At 49.5% G+C, this 20,651-nt stretch overlaps 1 pseudogene; it reads right to left on the bottom strand.

Moving 5' to 3' along the window:
* Positions 1-850: 850 nt before the first annotated feature.
* Positions 851-20,365, bottom strand: LOC122125550 (annotated as a pseudogene).
* Between the last annotated feature and the right edge of the window lie 286 nt (positions 20,366-20,651).

The raw sequence follows: 20,651 nt of genomic DNA, 5'->3' as shown, positions 1-20,651 counted from the left end.
GGATCATGGTTCAAAGCCAGCCAGGGCAGGAAAGTCCATGACACTCTTATCTCCAATAAAGCACCAGAAAACCAGAAGTGAGGCTGTGGCTCAGGTGGTAGAGTGCTCACCCTCAGTGAAGAGCTGAGGCACAGCAGCCAGGACCAGAGTTCAATCCACATGAGTAACAAAAAAAAAAAAGGTATAAAGCCGTAAAGGAGACTCACACTGATGTCCTGGACCACAGGGGCCTTGGGCATGCTGGAGGTACCCAGTGGGAAACTGAGGCTTTGATACAATGCTATGTGCTCATCAAAAAATGGATGATTTTCCCAGTGCAGGGGTGTGGCTCAGTGAATAGTAAGAGGACTTGAGCAATAGGAGGATGTGAATAATAAGAGGATGTGAACAGTAGGGCCTCCGCAGGCAGCCCGGGTCCTTGGCCAGCTCTGCCACAGCAGGCAGCATGCCTAGGGGTCAGGACACTCAGTGTGAGTGTTTAGGATTAAGTCTCCTCACAGAAAAGGGCAGAGACCAAGGCCCCAGGACACTCCCCCAACCCCCACTAAGACCTGAGGGCTGACTGTTTCTACACCTTTACTTCTTTGTGAAAAGAGGGAAAAAAGGAATATAATATAAACAGTACAGTTGACACAAATAAACCACCGGGGTAGGGGGTGGGGGGAGGAAAGGGGAGGGAGGTGGGAGGGAGGTGGGCATGGGGTCCCCATCTCAGCAGCAAGAGGCAGTGACCCGTATGCTCGCATCTCTCCCTATGGGCAGGAGTGGCGCCTTCCTCCTGGCTGCTGTCCATCCCACTGCGTGTCCCTCAGCATTTGGGAGGGGTCCAGGCGCCATCTCCCGAGGCAGCTCAGAGAACGTGGGTGGGGCCCGGTCTGGGATCAGGCCAAGCACAGGGAGGGCTGTCAGGGACACACTGGCTCCCTGAGGGAGGATCTCAGGGAGGGCTCAGCCTAGGGTGGGCGGGAGGCCGGGCACTGGAGGCCAAAGCACTGGCTCTTCTTCCAGTATCAGGCAAGAGACAGAACTGGAGGAACAGGAATAGGTCGGCTCAGAAGCCCAGCCTGGCCCACTTGCGCCCCTGCCAAGGCCCCACTACCCTCTCTCCATCCACCTGCATGTCTGGCCTCCTAGCCCCTGCCTGGCACTGCCACCCTCTGGCCCTCCCGGGCCTCTGCCTGGGCACCACCACCCCTCCCACCTGCCACCGCCCGCCCACACCCAGCCTGCACCGGTCAGGGTGTCCTGGGCAAAGTACTTGACGGCCACATCCTGGTCCTGGGTCAGCTTCTCCAGGACCAGCTTGACCTCGCTCTGCAGGGTGCTGGAAGCAGAAGGGAAAGGGCTGAAGCATGAAGCAGATGGGTGCCCAGAGCTGGGAACTCAGTTCAGGCCTGGCCACCCCCTGCGGAATTACAACTTGCATCTCCAGATGACTAGCGATGCTAAGCCATCCTTCCCCTCCCTTCCCTTCACATCCCCCTCCCCAGAAGACTCACCACGGCCACTGCTGACTCCTCAGTCTACAGTGAAGCCGACACTGGGAGGAAGCAGCAGGGAGCAGTGGCAGCTGAACACAGTGGTGCACATCTGGAATCCCAGCCACTGAGGAAGCCCTAGCAATAGCTGGGCGTGGTGGCACCCGTTATCCTAGCGGTGTGAACAGCATGCACAGACCAGGCAGCCTGGGCCACACATGCACTCTGTGAAATATAACAAAGGCAAAAAGCGCTGGGGCATGGCTCAAGTGGCAGAATGCTTGCCTGGCAAGGTCAACCCTCAGTATCACCACAAAGGAAGAAACAGTGTAGCTGGAGAGGAGCATAAGAACAGCAAGTCCCAGCTCACCTGTTGTGGAGGATGGGCCCGATCTTCTGCAGGGACTTGGCCACATTGAAGCGGACGTTGGCGATGGGGACCCCAGCCATGTGCACTACGGTGGGCAGCATGTGCTTGGTAGTGATGTCCTGCCCGCACACCTCCGACAGAACCTGGCCAAGCATGGGCACACGATCAGTACAGTCAGCGCCTGCCACCTGGGCCCGGGTGGCGAGGCTACGCCAATCCTCACCGGCATGGAAATGGTGTGCACAACTGACACCACTTCACTGCGACTATGATTTACGAGTTCAACTCTGAACACTCAGCCAACGATGTGTGTGACACCAGCTCACCCACGCTCAGGCCAAGAGTGCCGGAGGCCTGGAGCCCGCCCATCTCCAGAAGTGTACCGCTGGTCCTGGCCCCCAGCCTCTCCACTCCCAAGCCTGGTTTCACGGTGGGGCCATGCGTGCCCCTCCCCTGGCAAGCTGGCACCTGGGTGCAGGTGTGGTGCAGGCCACACTCATGTTTATGCAGAAGAGGGTGGCCATGAAGTGCAGGTAGTTGGGGTGTCCGGACATAGCTAGCATCTTGGGGATCATGGTGGCATGTGCCCACTCCTTCCCAAACTTCTCCATCAGCTTCTTGAGGTTGCTGGTGGCTGCCTCATGGATGGTATAGACTGCAAGGGGAACAGGAAGGCCATGGGGGAGTTTTAAAGTGGGTCATGGCTCAGCGCCAGCCTTCCCCAGGGTCCCAACAGGGGGGGGGCAGGGCACAGACAGAACAGCTGCGTGGCCCCACCCACTGGCTGCCAGCTCCTTGTGGCAGGACTCCCCATGGTCCACCAGCCATGCCATGCACAACGAGTTGAGTTTCCCGTCAAAGAATTCCACTCCCTGCCATAAGAGAGGTGGTGAGGGCTCCAAGGGTGAGGGAGTCTGGCCTGCCTCCTCTCCCCTCCCCACCTTACCCAGCATGCCATGGATCACGCACCAGCTGCCCAGCCAGCAGGGGCATGTACTCGATGATGGCCAGCCACACCCGCCACTTGGCATCCTCAGCTAGCTCCACCATGGCGGGCAGCAGTGACTAGGACAGCTGCTGTATGTCGATCACCTCGTTCACACAGTCCAGGTTGGAGATGATGTTCAGCCGCAGCTCTGGGCACTGCAGAGGATGGGGCTCCAGTGATGCCTGGCCCAAGGCAGCAAAGAATGGGAAGAGGGGAGTGCCACCCCACAGCAACACCTTACAGACCTGCCATCTCCCCAGGACCACTGCCCAGCCCCAACCTGGCCCCAGGGACACAGTGACAAGGCCACATACAGAGCCCCACTTGACATTAAGTGATGGAGGCTTGGGCATCATATGACACCTACAGTCATTCTGGGAGAACTTGCAGGAATCATGAGGAAAAATAACACAATGGGAGAAGAAATGTGAGCCCCAGCTCCGCCCAGGACAGCTGTGTCAGGACCCAATTGAGGTTGGAGGCAGGAAGGCGGAGTCATGGCACTTGGCCCACCAGTACTGAGACTTGCCCCTTTCATTCCTGTCACCTCAACTCCCTCCACTGACATGAGCCCCCACCAGAGCACAGCCCTGCCTCCAGGGCAAGCCTCATCCATGCCATGCCCCCACTATCCAGCAGGGCCGGGGCAAACACAGCAGGTGCTCCATGACAGAAAGAGTTTGAACTGCTTCTGCCTCTGATCAACCCCACATGTGCATGCTTACCCATCACACATCGACTCATCACTCAGCTCAGAAGCCCCGCTGGACTCCATGATAGCCATCAATCAACTTGGCAGGGCGATAGGGGAGGGGAGATTCACCTAGTCCTTCAGCTGGGCCAGGAAGAGGAGCAGGAGGTGCTCGAGGGTGTTGTCTTTGCCCAGGATGCGAGAGAGGCCCATGATGATGGAGGCCAGGGCTGACTTCACCTATTGGTTGGCATCTGACACCAGTTCCTGGGAGGGAGAATGGAGGGAGGCCCTCGGAGACCTGCCTCAGCCTCTTCTGCACATGACTGGCAGGGGGCATGGGAATGGGCTGCAGGGTCCATGCCTCCATCTCCTTGGCTGCAGCATGTGACCCAGGTGCCTGGGGCATTTCCACAGCCTGTTCTGTGCCCTCTTTCCTGTCCAGCTGACTCTCTCCGCCAAACCAGTTACCTTGATGCACGGCAAGATCTGGGTCATGATCACGATCTCCCGACAATCTGTGGAGAGGTTCTTGCAGAACTCTGCAGGCCAGGGTGGGGGATGAGATGGAGCCGGCTGCACCTCCACCCTGAACCCCCCTCCTCAAGCATGGGTCGCGGGCACCCACCTTTCCTTTGTGGGAGGCCGTGGCCTTCACCTTGGCCTCACCGACCTTCATCAGGATCTGGAAGGTGGGCACCAGGTCTGTCTTGGTGATCTCAGGCCCCACTGCTTTCTGGAGCTGTAAACCCAGAACCAGGAAGAGGCGGGGTGTGTGGAGCGAAAGGGGGTCTGGCAGCCTCTCTCAGCTATTGAGGCCAAAATCTAGGTGGAAGCGGTACAGGTGTGGAGATGGGGCAGTCTGCTCTTCCCAGAGCCAGCCCTCGTCTCCAGCAGCGTGCGCCAAAACCACAGACCTTAGTTCACATTATCCCAAGTGGGGCTTTCTGTGACCTGATCCACAAACATGCCAGCGATGCAGAGTCTCCTGCTTTTACATTTATACTAAAATACAGTGGGCTGAGTCCGTAAACGGGCAGGGGAGCAAAGGAGAGACTCTTCAGAAGAGGGAAGAATGGCTAAGAAACACATGAGGAAATGCTCATCATCTCTGAGCATGAAGGAATTACAAATCACAACAACTCTGAGATTCCATCTTAATCCAGTTAGATTGGCCAGCACTGTGAATTCGAACAAATGCTGGCAGGGATGTGGAGAAAAGGAGCCCTACTGTGCAGTTGGTGGGAATGTGAACTAGTAGAGCCACTCAGCACAGCAGTCTGCAGGTTCCTCCAAATACTAAACACAGACCTTCCCTCCCACCCACTCCTGGGCATCTACACTGAGCATCATGACAAGGACACCTGCACACCCATGTTCACTGCCACAGTACTCACAATAGCCAAGATATGGAAACAGCCCAGATGCCCCACGGTAGATGAGTGGACCCACAAAATGTGAACAATGGTACTTTACAAGTCATTAGAGAGAATAAAATAATGTCATTTGCAAGGAAATGGATGGAACTAGAACAAATCATGTGAAGTGAGGTAAGTCAAGACTGGAGATAGATGGTGCACGTTCTCTCTGATATAAGGAAGTTAGATCTAAAATGCACTGGGATATGACAAATGCCACAGGATTCCAGAGACTCACACACAGTGAGACCAAAGGAAAATAGTCTTAGGAGAGAATCACAAAGGCCCAATGCCTAAGTGTCTCTTTATACTCATATAAAATATTACACATACTAAAACAAAACCCAAAATGTGGAAGCAAAATACATCTATATTTTTTGGTTTTTAACTTTTGATACTGCTGTGTTCTTTATCTGATAAAGAGTCTGTTCTCATGTTATCTCTGGGAGGGTACAGGGAGGGAAAAAGGATAGAAAGAAAAGTGCATCCATGGAGCTCACAGGACACCGATGAAAGTGAACGGCACAACTCGTGGGTAGAGATGGGAGGGAGGGGCTGGGAGGGAATGAGAGAACAGCAGACACTCACTGTACAAAAGGAAATGTCCTCATTCTCTGACTCATGCATGCCATTGTAATCCCTCTGTACATCCCCTCTATAATAACAGTACACATGTATAAAATGGGCTGTGCACAGCAGCTCACACCTACAATCTAGCTAGCTATACAGGAGGCAGAGTTAGGAGATTTGGAGTCCAAGGTTAGCCTAGGCAAGGTGGAGATCCTAGCTGAAAAATAAATCCAAAGGGTAGGTGTGCCTCAAGAAGGGGGGCACCTGCCCAGTGAGCACAAGGCCCCAGTTCACAGCCCCAGTTGCCAGTATGAACACACGTCTGGATGAATGTGTGCCTAGTGACTCTGCCTTTTCTTGGTTGCCAGAGATGCCTTACACTTGCTCCTGACCATCGCTTGCTCCGGACCACCACCAGAGCCGATGGGTCCACACTAAGGGCACACACAAGGGTAGCCCCCCAAGGGCCTCATGCTCTTTTACCAGTGTAAGTGGTATGGAGTGCGAGTGGGCAGTCCTGTTTCTACCTCAGCTCCTTGTCTGTCTGCAGCTTCTACTCCTGGGCAGGACAAGAGTCTCCCTTGGAGCTCAGGACAGAGAGCTTCACTTTCCCACCTTTCCAGGTCCTTGCCGTGTACAAAGCAGGGCGAGTGACAGCTTCCCAGTGTGAATGTGCCCCCCTGACCCTGCCAAGATCCAGCCCTGGCTTCTCTGCCCAGGGATGTCAGGCTGCCCGCTCCCATGCAGGACAGACACGCGTCAGTCTTCCCTTCAGCCTTGGCCCTGCATGTGCACTGCAGGCCTCACGCACCTCAGTGAACTTGTCGGCCACCATGGAGCGGACATGCCAGGACCTGTCCTCGGCCACCTGGCGCAGTGTGGGCATCACCAGGGCCCCCAGGTCCTCCTGGGGCAGGAGCTGGGCAATGTTCACACTCACCTCCACCGCCAGCAGCCGCACAGAGACCTGGGGAGCAGAAGGAGTGCTAAGTGTCCATGGGACATAAGGGCAGAGGGCCCAGTGGCGGAATGGGGGAGGGGGAAAACGGGGGAGGAGGAAGGGTGGAGCAGGGACCCACCTGCTCATCAGAGGCTAGGTTGGAGAACATGGGGATGATCTCACTCTTGACGTTGTCCAGCTCTAGGACCTTGGCGAACTCCCCCAGCTTGGAAGATGCGGCCCGTCCCACCATGGGGGTGTCATCTGAACAGAGGTTTTGTAAGTACCTGGGGATCTAGACTGGCGCTGGGCAGGAAGAATTCAAGGAGCCAGGAGAGACCAGAGGGCGTGGACCCTTGGGTGCCATGGTTGTTTCCTAGGGCATAGGAGGCTTCACTCAGGATAGGAGGAAGAGTAGGAGGGGGGCCTTTGGCCAGGGCAGACAAGGGAGCAGCAGGTACGGTTACTGCGCATTCATACTCACATGGGAGGGGGAGGGGACTGCCACTGAGGCCCAGCAGGTGAGCTGACCTGAGGGGACAGGACAGGGGCAATTGGGCAGGTGGTGGCAATGGAGCACCGGACTCACTGGTAGAGCTCTCCTTTCACAGCGCTGGACACTCACAGGTAGCAGAGGGAGAAGAGGCCGCAGGCCAAGGTGTGGGAAGTGAACCAGTCGCCCCCCGCAAGCCATTTCACCAGGGGCATGAAATGGGCTTTGAGGTCAGAGGGCAAGTGCTCATGGGAGATGGCCCGCAAGGACTCCACCGCGTTGTCCCACACCACTGTCTCCTCCACCGTGGCGAGCGACTCCAGTGGGGGCTGCAGGGGCGGGGGAGGGGCGGGTGGTATGTTTGGGTGGGAGGGAGGGGGGAGGCTGGGAAGGGAGGTGAAGGGTAAACAAAGGAGGAGGCTGCAATGCTTGTTAAGAAAGGTATGCATTATCCTGCCCATGTAATTGTAACCCCTCTGTACAGTATGTTCTCAAATAAAATAAAATAAAATTAAAAAAAAAAAAAGTTTGTCAGTTGTACTTTTTAATAATAAGATAGGAGTGATGGTTTCTCTTTAACCATTTGAAAACAGATTTGGGCTATAAAGAGGATTTTAAGTTGAAACTAAATTATCAAATTGAGATCTGTTTAAAAACAAAAAACCAGCTTACTTTTGCACCAAATAACTCACTTGCTATCTGAAAAGATAAGAATTTTGGTTATGGGCTGTGAAGGTGGCTCAGTGGTAGAGTGCTTGCCTTGCATGTATGAGGCCTTGGGTTCCATTCCTCAGCACCATATAAGCAAAAAGAAAAAAGCCGGAAGTGGTGCTATGGCTCAAGTTGTAAAGCATTAGCCTTGAACTGAAGAGCTGAGGGACAGCCCCCAGGCCTAGAGTTCAGGCCCAACGACCGGAACCCCTGCTCTAAAAAAAAGAATTTTGGTTATGTATCGATTAGAAGTAGAAAGTCTGGGAAGAATACATAGAAATAGGTAATGAATAATGTGATAAGTGTAGCAACCAACTCCAAAAGTTTTCACTCCAGATTTGTATTGTCTCTGGCACAGAACAGATTTCCAGTGAATATATATATATATAAATATAAATATAAATATAAATATATGAAAATGGGTTAAGTTTGACTGATCTTACATACACCACATGCTATGCTATTCCAACTCTAGGGTTTGGTTGCAAGGTTTATTTGTTGTACCTAGTCAATTAACTGTTACCAAATTCCTTGAAGAGTATACTGGTATTAGAATCACGAATGAGATAATTTTATTTGTATAATAATTGGTAAGCTCAGTATTTTTATCTCACTTTGTAAAGGCAACTAATTGGTTGGTAGAATTTTAGGCATTCTCATAACAATTTCTAAAAATTTAGTTCATAGATTCCATTTGGTAAACCAATCAATATCAGCGGTAATATTAAGAGATTATACTAGGAAACGAGATCCACTAATATAGCTTATGGTTATTAGATTTGAACTACTTTAATCATGGGATAATCTTATGTGTTAGTGTAAGATTTCATAAATGCCTTTAACTATATGAAGATGTAATAGTCATACTGCAAACATCCCTTTTGCATCCCTTTTGTCACCTAATTTTACAAATATTTAATATGGTGTTGCATTTCTGCTTTGCTGTTTAAGAAAAAGATGTTTCACACACACACAAAAGATGTAGCCTATTTTCATCACAAAGTACGAATAGGCCAGGAACAAGAAGGAAATCCTGTCATGTGCTGCCACATGTGTAGAACTACAGATCGCTGTGGGAAATGCAAGAAGTCAGACACAGAAAGGTAAATGCATGTTCTTGAAACAGACAAAAACAAGGCAGAGGAATTGTCAGCAAGACCAGTAGGGTCCAGGTGAGGAATGGAGTCCATGCAATGAGGTAGACCAGAAACCCAGGGTGAGGAGTCACTGCTGATCCTCTCCTGAGCACAGTGACAAATTTCTGCTTCAAAATCACCACTGTTAATGATGAAAATGAGTAGGGAATTAGAGAATGAAGCTACCTCCTCAGAAACGACCAGGCATGAAAAGAGATCAACCTGCTTTCAGGAATATGCATGAAATACTTACTTCTAATCTCCAAATGGGGTCTCTAGGGATGAAAACATTTTAAGAAAAAAATGGCCATTATTGCCAAAGAAACTCCTGTACAGAAATGTCTCATTCTTTTTTCTTTCTTTCTTTTGGGCCAGTCCAGGGGTTTGAACTCTGGGCCTGGATGCTGTTGCTGAGCTCTTTTATTCCAGACAGGCACTCTACCACCAGAGAGTGGAGATAAGAATTGGAAATAAGAATCTCATGGGCTTTCTTCACCAGGCTGGCTTTGCACCTTGATTCTCTGATATCAGGCTCCTGAGATTGCATCAGTACAGGGTTCCATTTTTCTTTTCTAACACCATATATGATGATAAAACAAAAGGAGACTGAGATGAGGAAGGCTGGGAAGGTGGCTCAGGGGTAGAGTGCTTGCCTAGCATGCATGAGGCCTTGGGTTCAATTCCTCAGCAGCACACACATGAAAAAAGACAAATGGTGCTGTGGCGCCAATGGTAGAGTGCTAGCCTTGAGCAAAAGCAGCTCAGGAACAGTGCCCAAACCCTGAGTTCAAGTCTCAGAACTGGAAAAAAAAAAGGGAAGAGACACTTTGGGTAAGAATCTTTGGGGACACATAGCTTATACACCGCTGAGGTTGTTTACAGTCATCTCGCTTCAGGCCTTAGTGTCTCTTGCCAGCCTACTGGGATCCAGGAGAATTAAGCGACTGCACCACTCCCCTGTCCCCTGGAGAAGCACCCACAAGAAAGCGAAAAATGTCTTGATAATTGTCACATGGGGGAAAAGAAAAAGTTTACTGAGAACTTGGCTTGCCACCCCAGGTGAAGGGAAAATCACCACTCCCGCGGGAGACGACCACTGCTGCCGCCCTCCTGGACCCCTATCTAAGTAGCCCTCTGAAGCTCTGAAGTGCCCATGTGCATCTCAGAAATGACCCGCCCTGCCACGCACATCCTGAGAGAAGAGGCGAGCACTTGTGTTCACTGCCACTGGAAAGGCGCAGCCTGCAGGAGAGACCCCTGGTTCCCAACTCTGGGTAAGGTATCACCTTAGGATCAGGGATTCTGCATTGATCCTGGATGCATAACAAAGCCACAGGAAAGGATAGGAATGGGCTAGGACAGTGAAAAGAACTGGGGTTCTAGGCCCCCCACCCCCAAGCTCTGTTGATTCCTCCCTTCTTCTTCCTAACAGAGTCTGTCCTGGTTTATGACAAGTGAGGAGGAATCCTGAATGTCCATGGGCTGGGGAAGATGTGTTCCCATCAGCGACTCTAGAATGGCATTTGAACCTAAAATTGCCCCTCTCGTTATCTGTCATTCACCTCTTCCTTCACCCGCACCATCCCCACCACAGACCTGGTTCATCTTCCTGGTATTTCTTCTGTGCAATATGGGCTCGGTGTTGAGGAAAGGGTGACACCTGGGACCCACGCCCACAGACAGTGTATTGAGGTATAAGTGCATGTGACCATGGGTATGTGTCACCCATGTTTCAAGTTTCTTCCTTTAGTTAGTCAGAGAGCTTGAACTTGAGTCTTGCCCATGTTCCTTGAACCCATTTTGCTCAAAGCTAGGCCTCTACCACTTTGAGCCACAGGTCTAATTCTGGTTTGCTGGTGCTTAACTGGAGAAAAGAGTCTCACAGATTTTCCTTCTCTGGGCTAGCTTTGAATTGGGAATCCAAGGTCTCAGCCCCTGAGTAGCTAGGATTACAGGCTTGAACCACTAGAGCCTTGCTTGTTTAGAATCTTAGATCTGATTCTACAGAGGAGAAATGGAGCCGTCTTCATCTCAGAACCTAACTCACCTTCCTTTCATGCCATTTCTCCAGGCTCACCCATTTCCATGAACATGCCATCTTCCTCTTCTCCATGGATGAATAGAATTGGATTTTTCCTAATACATGAGATACATTAGGAAAGTATTTCTGGTGGTCTGAATGCTGGATGGAGAATGTTGAGTTCCCTTGGAACCATGCAGGCCTCAGTTTCCCAGGCCAGAGCCTCTGGATGAGACTCAAGGAACAGAGAGGATGGGAGATACCCATGTGCTTATGGGAGTGATCCACTTAGGCCAGACTGTGGTTGGGTTTGTGGGTAATTTGTCTCTTCTCTCCCATTATCTATTCCTTTCCTGCATGGGGAACAGGATGAGAGCCACAGACTTGATTTTTAGGCACTTAATTGTGGCCAACCTCCTAACTCTTCTATTTAGGGGTGTTTCCCAAACCATGGAGGTTTGGGGCTGGAGAATTTTCTTCAATGATGTGGGGTGCAAAATGTTCTTGTATCTTTGCCGAGTGAGCAGGGGAGTGTCGATGGGTAGCACTTGCTCCCTCAGCATCTTCCTTGCTGTCAGCATCAGCCAGGGGGACTCCAGGTGGGCAGGGCTGAAGGGGAGAGCCCACAAGCACATTGTCTCCACCATCTACCTCAGCTGGGGGGTCTTCCTCCTGGTGAGCATTATTTTTCTTATGTACATAACTGGACCCAAAGCGCATGACAACATGACGAGCTTAAAGTCCTATGGATACTGTTCTTCCGTGCGTCACGATCCAGCTGCTGATGTGCTGTACATGGCCATACTGTCGGTGCCTGATGTTCTGTGTCTGGGGCTCATGCTCTGGGGCAGCACCTCCATGCTTTTTGTCCTGTACAGACACAAGCAGAAAATGCGACACATCCAGAGGACGAGTGTCTCCACCAGAGCCTCTCTCGAGTCCAGAGCCATCATAAGCGTCCTCCTCCTGGTGAGCGCCTTTGTCTCCTTTTATACGTTGTCCTTCATCTGTCAGATTTGCATGTCTGTGATTTACAACCCCAGCCCTGTGCTGCACCATATGGCAGCATTTGCTATGGGCTGTTTCCCAGCCCTCAGTCCTTTCCTGCTCATGAGCGGACACTCCACTCCCTGCAGCCTCCTCTTCACCTGCACAAAGAAGAACCAGGTCCTCCCCTGAGGACCACGAAGCTTGCATCTCTGCTGAACTTTGCCTGGCCATTCAACAATCTCCATACCTAGATAAAAGTCATCTGCTGAGAGATAGAAGTGTGCACACATGTCCACACATGCACATTTGTGTGCTATATATCTGTGTGTGTGTTCATCTGCTCTATTTTGCTGGCCCACAAAATTATATGAAAGTGGAAATGTTAAAATTTGAAATAATGCTTATTAGATCATGTCAACTTCTTCCAGAGAATCTGCCCCATTATGTGTTGGTGGTGTCAAGTTTAAGATAAACTGGTTAAACTCACCTAACATGTTTTCCTAATTCTATTGTGAGTCTTTTGATTTTTTCTTTCTCTCTTTAATAGTTCCCTATGCAATGAAGCAAATCATTCTTAAAGCCTTTTCTGTTCTGGAGAATAAAGTAGTTGGAAAGAAAATAGCAGCTGGATGGTGGTGGTTGATGGCTGTGTTCTGATTTTCTGAGGAGGCGGGATATAAGAATCACAGTTCAAAACGAGTCTAGGCAGAAAACTCTCTGACACTCTTGTTTCCAATAAACCACTAAAAGAAAAAAAAGATGGAGGTGGTGCTCTGGCTGAAGTGATAGAGCACTACCTTTGAGCAAAATCGTCCCAGGGATAGAAGAGATGCCAGAGTTCAAGCCCCACGATTGGCACAAAGAAGGAAAGAGAGAATGAGGGACACAGATAGACAGATAGACAGAGACAGACCGAGGAGAGCGAGGGAAAGCCAGCAAAAAAGGAAGGAAGGAAGGAAGGAAGAAAGAAACAAAGGAAGGTAGGTAGGAAAGAAGGAAAGAAGGAAGAAGGAGAAGGAAGCAAAGAGGAAGGAAGGAAGGAAAGAAGAAAGAAAGAAAGAAAGAAAGGAAGGAAGGAAGGAAGGAAGGAAGGAAGGAAGGAAGGAAGGAAGGTTGGAAGGAAGTCCTGCTGGTGTAGCACTGACCACAAACATCAAGGCTCCTTCCTGACAGTTACTCCCTTAGTCTTGTCCGTGTTTATTTCTTATACATAATTTATTTTCACAACTGTTTCTTTTCCTGTGTGGTCTATGTTACATATCTCTAGACTTTCTGCTAATTCAACAAGGACATTAAGTGTACTTTTGAAAAAGCACAGTTTTTAATGTAAAGTTATTGTTGCAACACGAAGGCTCCTTGAGAAAGTCCCTTGCTTGGCTATTGTGAAATTTCCTGCAGTGCTCCTCATGTCCCTTTTTGTGAGGCCACCTTACCACAGCATCTGGGGTGCAGGTCAGGGCTGCTGTGCTGAATGACAGGAGGGCCTCTGGTCCAGGGCTCTCCACCTCTACCCTTTTCTTCTCAGGAATGAATTTCAGGGTGACAGCAAGCCAGAAGTAGCACTGATGCCCTGGAGACAGTCACCAGCCCTGAACACAAAAGCTCAGGGACATGCCCCAGGCCCTGAGTTCAATTCTTGGGATGGGCACAGAAAAGGAAAGGAAGCAGATGGCAGGCCTGCCTCCAGGAGCCATCCAGGGACTATGCCAGGTGATGAGTGGACTGTGGGCTCTGAGCTAGGCGCCTCCTCCTGATCCTGAAGTTCTCACAGCCACCCCACCACAGAAAGGCTTGAACCACAGGCCCTGCTGTCCCTGCACTCCCTCCCCTCACACTGGCTTTAGCCAGATTCCCTCCACACCCATGCCCTTATGCAGCCAAAAGTCATTCCACCCAGCACACACATGCTGGGGTCTCCTTGGAGAGCTGTCTGGTGTCATTATTAACATCACACACACCTGGTCCTCTCCTGACCCCTGGTATTCCCGTCCCCAGAGGTCTTCCCAGTCTGTGTTACCTTGGAGAGCGTGGATGTGGACTTAGGCTCGTAGCCTAGGGGCAGCGCGCACCCTCCACCAGCTCCCTGCCTGCTGAGGGGACGCAGGCTTTCCCTGTCCCCACCCCACCCCCTCTTCACACCAGCTCCCCAGGAGCACCCCACACTTCACCCACCTCACACTCTGTCTTGAGCATGATCCAAATCCAAGACAACCCCGCCCCGTGCTTCCCCTCCCCCACAGCGCTCAGCAATGCTCCATGCGCTTTTCATCTTTTTTTTTTTTTTGGTTGGCCATGGGGCTGGAGCTCTGGGCCTAGGCGCTGTCCCTCAGCTCTTCAGCTCAAGGTTAGGCTCTGCACCCCATGCACTCCTGCAGTCCACTGGAAGCACAGCCTTCCGTTTTCACTCTGACATGCAGCCCTCCCTGGACTCGTTACTTCTGGAGAGTTCGCACATTCAGGACGTCTCTCTCCATATTTGTCTCCTCCTTTCTTCCTGAGCACCCTCAGTTCTGCGCTACCATATTGTTTCCTGTCCACTGTGTCCTTGCCATGTGGTGTCCGGACCCCCGACTCCTGTTAACCTGACGCACACCTGCCGGTCTGAGCTCACAGCAAGCTCCTGACTTGGCTTCATTCACAGCGGCACCTGGTGACTATGGTCAATATGAAGGAGGGATGAGACATGCTGGGCAGGACGAACTCGGAGCCAGGAGAGATCAGAGGGGGTGGACCCCTGGGCACCATGCTTGCTGCCTAGAGTATAGGAGGCTTCAAGCAGGATAATAGGAAGAGGAAGAGGGGGGACTTCAGCCATGGCAGGTCAAGGGAGCAGCAGGTAGGGTTACTGTGCATTCACAAACCTGTGGCGGGGGGGAGGGGACTGCCACTGAGGCCCAGCAGGTGAGCTGTCCCGAGGGGGCAGGACAGGGGTGGTGGGGCAGGTGGTGGCAGGGGAACCCGGGACTCACTGGGGGAGCTCTGCCTTCACAGCGCTGGACACTCCTGGGTAGCAGACGGAGAAGACGCCACAAGCAGAGGTGCGGGAGGTGAACTAGTTACCCCCACCAGCCATTTCACCAGCAGCATGAAGTGGACTTCGAGGTCAGAGGCCTAGAGCTCGTGGGAGATGGCCCAGAAGGTGTTGGGAGCCGACAGTAAAGTTTAAAGGTCATCTTGACCCTGGTGCTCACTTGAAGGCACATACAAGGAGCTGGCTTTCTTGAAGAACACCAGGTACCTGGAGTTGCTTTGCTATGTCTGCAGAGTTTGTTTTACTTTCTACCAGTTGACCTTGTCCTGTTTTTACTGCACTCTGTTTTTACTGAAATTTTCCTTGTTTTTCTGGACTATTGTAACCTTATGTTACCTCTTGACTTCTAATTGTATATATTAGGGAAAGTTAAAAATAAACGGTTTTGCAGTCTTGAGCTGCAGACCTCCCGACCGCATCCTTTGTCTTAAGTCTTTATTTTTCCGGATCCTTGCCCCCTAATTCAGGATTCCCTTTTGTTGCCTGCAGGCTCCGGTAAGTGACGCCCGAACAGGGACCTGAAAACCTGGCATCAAGGCAGAGGCCCCTGCTAAGGTAAGAGGACGTGTCTGGAGAAAAAGAGCGGGTGATAGTATAGTCGGGAGTAAGAAATTATGGGGCAAGGTAACAGCTGTACATTATATGTGCAGGCTCTTTAGGGCATGCTTCAAGCTCGAGGAGTGAAAGTTGGACAGAGTCAGTTAGAGAGTTTCTTTTGCTTTGTCAAGGAAGTATGCCCCTGGTTCTCAGAGTAAGGAGTCATTAGTTTAGAAACTTAGCAAAAAAAAAAAAAAATGGACAAAAGGATTCAGGGACACTATGATGCAAATGGCTTGTAAGTTAAAACATTGCTGCTTTGTAATTGTCAGGTATCTGTGTAGCCTGCAGGTTCTGTATTGGGGTTGGCAAGGGTCTTAGCGGACGCGCTATAAGATAGCCAACTGGACCAGTGGGAGACATCCCCCGGATCCCCATCAGGGTAAACTATCCACTAGTGGGGACATTTGGGCCCTCCTTAGTCTAGCACTTTCTGTCTGACAGTCTACAACGTGCATGCTGTAAATGTGTTTTGTCTCAATGTTTGTGTGTATGTATTTTGGAATTCTTGGAATGTTTCTTCTCTCAGATTCATCCTCATGGGAGAGCCCGGTGTAGGCTGGCTAACACCCCTTCAATATCTGTTTCTCTCTAGCTCCTTCTTTGTTACTTACACTTTAAACTGAACCCTTTCTCTCCCTTTCACTGCCACCTTTTCCACCCTCTCTGGATCCAGAAGTAAAGGAGTGGTGAGGGGTGAAAAACCTGGAGGATCTAAAAATAACTTAAAAGGGCTGGCAGGGAGAATTCGCAGCCTGATGAAACTGCCACTGACCACCTGCAAGTGACACCAGCAAGATCTTAGCCTCGGGCCTTGGCCCAGGGGGTCTGAGTATGGGGGAGAACCTGTCAGTCTGAGGGGAGGGCTGCTAGGGACTTTTTTCACTTGCCCCAAGATGACTGGGAATTCTCCTCCACCTTGGAAGGCCCCTGGGTCAATGTTTGCAGGAATCTAAAAGAAAAATCCTCCGGAGGCGAGTAAAGGGGATTCGAGTCCCCTGGTAAGTGGATTTGAGTCCCACTTGTGAATTGTGGTGAGATGTCGCGCCATTCACTGAGACCTGATTTTGTCTTTGTGGCCATTTGTCTGTCTTGTTTACTTCAGTGTATTTTCTGCTATGTTTTCTGAGGTAGGGATAAACTGGGGGCCCATTAGCCCCCAACTCAGCCTTTGGTTGTTGTCTTGTCTAGTTCTGTTTTAGAATTGATACCAGTTTTAAATGTACGTACAACTGATTTTGATTTTTTCGCGCATTAAGATCTGTGTGCATTTTGTATGTGTTTGTGAACATGTTCAATGGAAAAATTATCAGCAATCTGTAACAATTGGGTAAGTTTAAGTTTAAAATTCAAAAGGTTATGAGCTTTGGACATTACAAAAATTTTTAAGAATTTTGCCATTGTTTTAAATGACTTTTTAAGGATTTTTTAACTTAGAAAATTAAAAATTCTGGTATTTTAAAATGCATAAGTCTGTTTACACTGTAATCAAGTTATTTGGCTCAACAAAAATGCCTTGGCTGTTTGGAATTTAGTTCTCTTGGCTAAAATTTGGGGATAAATATTAAAAGTTTAAAAATAAAAGTTTGTTTAACACTGTCAAAGACATTCCCTGTTCTGTCTGTCTAAAACTGTGTATTTTCATTCAAAAACCAAGAGATAAGAAAAGGAAAAAACTTAAAAGCCAACAAAAGACCTATCTTTAGGGACAAGGGGTAAACAGGCAAAAGTGCAGTTCAGCTGGTCATACATGGTGGGACGGGCCATGGGAGGAGTCCACACATGGTAAAAGAGGACAAACTGGCACAAACCCAGTTCATCTTACCCTAAAGAGTGAGACTAGGTGCTTGCCTATTCCATAGGAGGGGCCAAGTGGCCCAGCTTTGTTCTGTCCTTTTTCTTTACAGAGAAATACTAGAAACATGATGGTAAAAATTAGTGATGTGATCATCTGCTTAGTATTGCTAAAACTGCCCCTTGGACTTAAAAAGAAGGTTAAAAAATGTATTTGTATAATATGACTTGCTTTCAATGATGTTCTACAATTAGGATATGTTTTTAAAAGTCATAAAGGTGTTAAGTCTAGCTTTTGGTACAGTGATGGTGATTGTAATTCTTGAATTAAGGAAAAATTGTAATTTGATTTAAAAGTTTTAATGTGTATCAGTTTTAAAACAAGCAGCCAAGAGACAATAAGTGACACTTGGCCTCAAGATTTTAACTTTTTTTTTTTTTATTGTAACTAAAAACTAAAGTATAAAATAATAAAAGAGATTAATAGGAGGCTTAAAAGATAGGAATGCATTTCTGGGTATAAAGTTTAAAAGTAAAATTGTTCTTAACATTTGTCTCAAAGTGGAAAAATTAAGATTACGAAAATAATTGCTTAATTGCTATTCCAGTTGCTCTTATAGGTTTTTTAAGTTTCCAGCAAGCCAAGAACAAAGCACAGAGGAGTCTTATAAGTTTGTCAGATGTAACTTTAGCTCTTAATAAGTTCCAGGTAAGAGCATGCTTAAAAGCTACTTCTATGTTGACCACCTTGTTGCTTTTAATTGGAGTAAAGTGGCTTTTTATAAGACTCATTGATCTGCAAACTGGTTCAAAGCCAGCCCGGGCAGAAAAAGGTCCTTGTGTGACTGTCACCTCTACTCAGCCAGCAGAATGCTGAAAGAGCAAGCAGAGTTGTTTTGGGACTCATAGTGGCAGAGTGCTAGCCTTGAGTTGTAGAGCTGAGGGACAGCACTCAGGCCCCGAGTTCAAGTCCAGAGACCAGCTAAGGGAAATACCAATGAGGCATTTATCCCAGTGTAGAGAAGTCATTCCTGGGACAAGAGGAATGAAGGAGCCTCCAGAGGCAGTAAGCCACTGCTTAGATGACAGAAATGTCGGATCCCAGAGTCATTTGTGCATGACCCTTCAAAAATTGGTCAGAGCCAGGAGGTCATGGGAAGATAGTTTGTAAGCATGCCTAAAGTCCATGACTATCTACCTTGTAGGGACAGAAACTTGTCATTAATCTGTGATAGTACTAAAAAGCTAAAGTTATAACACATGGGGGATGGTTTAAATCCCAACCCCGGTATGTGCCCAAAGCCCTAATAGGCAGTACTTTTGAGCTAACTCCTGCTACATAAAATTTATCTGCTCAAGAAAAAAGTTTGTAAACCTGAGAGTGTGTTTCTATTAACATCTGTCTAAAGGCCTGCACAGGTAACTTAGGCATTGTTAGGGTCACTAGAGGTCCTTCTAAAGATGCTTTTACAAACCAAAGTGCTAAACAAGCTACACTGCTGTAGCTAAAAAAAAAAGTCCCGCATTTATCAAAAGTTAAAATATTTGGGGCTGGGAAGGTGGCTCAGTGGTAGAGCGCTTGCCTTGTATGGATGAGGCCCTGGGTTCGATTCCTTAGCACCACATAAGCAAAAGGAAAAAAGCCAGAAGTGGGGCTGTGGCTCAAGTGGTAGAGCGCTAGCCTTGAGCTGAAGAGCTGAGGGACAGTGCCCAGGCCCAGAGTTCAAGCCCCACGACCGGACCCAAAAAAAAAAAAAGAGTTAAAATATTTTTCTTAATGACATCTAACCCTGGTAAACCTCTTTGTAAAATAGACTAAGGTTATAGGTTCCTAGGTAGGTAGGATCAACCCTACTGAGTCAGCTTGAAGAAGTTACAGAAGATGAATCTTTGCCCATCTTCCCCTTTTTAAAACAAGGGACCAGGGCTGGGAAGGTGGCTCAGTGGTAGAGCGCTTGCCTTGCATGCTTAAGGCCCTGGGTTTGATTCCTCAGCATCACATAAGCAAAAAGAAAAAACTGGAAGTGGCACTGTGGCTCAAGTGGTAGAATGCTAACCTTGAGCTGAAGAGCTGAGGGACAGCCTCCAGGCCCAGAGTTCAGGCCCATGACTGGACCAAAAAAAAAAAAAAAATAAAACAAGGGACCAGAGTCATCAAAAAAATGTGACAAAATAGACACACACAAAAAAAGACACGGAAAATACTAATACAGGCCTGAGCCCTCTATATCTGCCTAAAAAATCAGCCTTATTTAAAAAAAAAACTATCTATTTAAAAACCTTGTCATCTTGGTAATTTGTCCTGGGCTATCATCTGAACAGTCTTAAAAACTAGTGGGGCCACACCCTACCAAGCCTATGTATTAGTTGTATCCTTAACCAGTCTGTGTAGAAATTTACAGCCCAGCACGAGGTGTGACAGTCCCTTGGAGCCACTGAGAGACCCTTCTGCAGCTGCTGCTACAGCCTGACAGTCACCTGGAGGAAATCTACATCGTTACCCTGACCACCTCCTCATGGAAAAAGTAGACTAAACTCCTACCTGATTCCATCTTTCGGATGGTTTTCCTAATTCAGGATTCCCTTTCATTGCTACAAGGCTCTGGCCACAAGGACTCCACCACCTTGCCTGCACCACCATCTCCTCCACCATGGCCAGTGACTCCAGTGGGGGCTGCAGGGGCGGGTCAGTGGGGTGGCACTGATGTTCTGCTCAGCCCTCCAGCCCTGAGGCCATACCCCAGGACAGCACCCCGTCCCACTCCCAACACGGCTCCACGGCTCCTGTCTTTGCCCTGGGGATGGGAACAGGAACCCTACATGCCACTCACCAGCAGGCAGTGCACATTCTCTGGGCCCCCCACCAGGCTGGTGATGGTTCCTAGCTGCTCAGCTAGGGCCAGAAGGACCTCATCCTCATTGTAGATGGTGTCTGTAGGGGCAGGGTATTCCCATCACAGCCTACCCTGGGCCCCGACACCCTGGGATCTCGGCCCCAAGATACCCAAGCTTGCTGTCAGTACCCAGAGTTTTCCCATATGGCCAGCATAGAGAACAAGATAGGAGCTGGGGGTGGGTTGGGAGAGCTGCATGACAGGGCCACTCTGTACCCCTCAGGAAGGGGAGACTGAGTCCCATCCTGTGCAACACTGTGGCAAGCAGATTTCCTGTTCAGGTACAGCTTACACTCTCAGCACTGTTCTCTGCCAAAAATCCTTTCTCTCTGTTCAGACTCGGTTCAGCTACTGCCTCCCGGAGGCTTTGCAGGCAGTCCCTCCCCCAACCTGCCCACAACCACCAGCCACTGTGCCCGGCTCCCACCCGAAGACAGCGCCAAGCTCAGCCATAGTCTCAGACCTCAGGGCTGGGCAAGGCAGGCCAGGGCACCACCGATCTCTGGGATTCTTCCTTTCTGACATAGGAC

The sequence above is a fragment of the Dipodomys spectabilis genome, unplaced genomic scaffold (genome assembly GCF_019054845.1).
Source record: "Dipodomys spectabilis isolate Male_0828 unplaced genomic scaffold, ASM1905484v1 ptg000266l, whole genome shotgun sequence".
In the NCBI taxonomy this organism is placed as follows: domain Eukaryota; kingdom Metazoa; phylum Chordata; class Mammalia; order Rodentia; family Heteromyidae; genus Dipodomys; species Dipodomys spectabilis.
The sequence above is the reverse complement of the archived record's forward strand: the minus strand, read 5'-3'. Positions and strand labels throughout refer to the sequence as shown.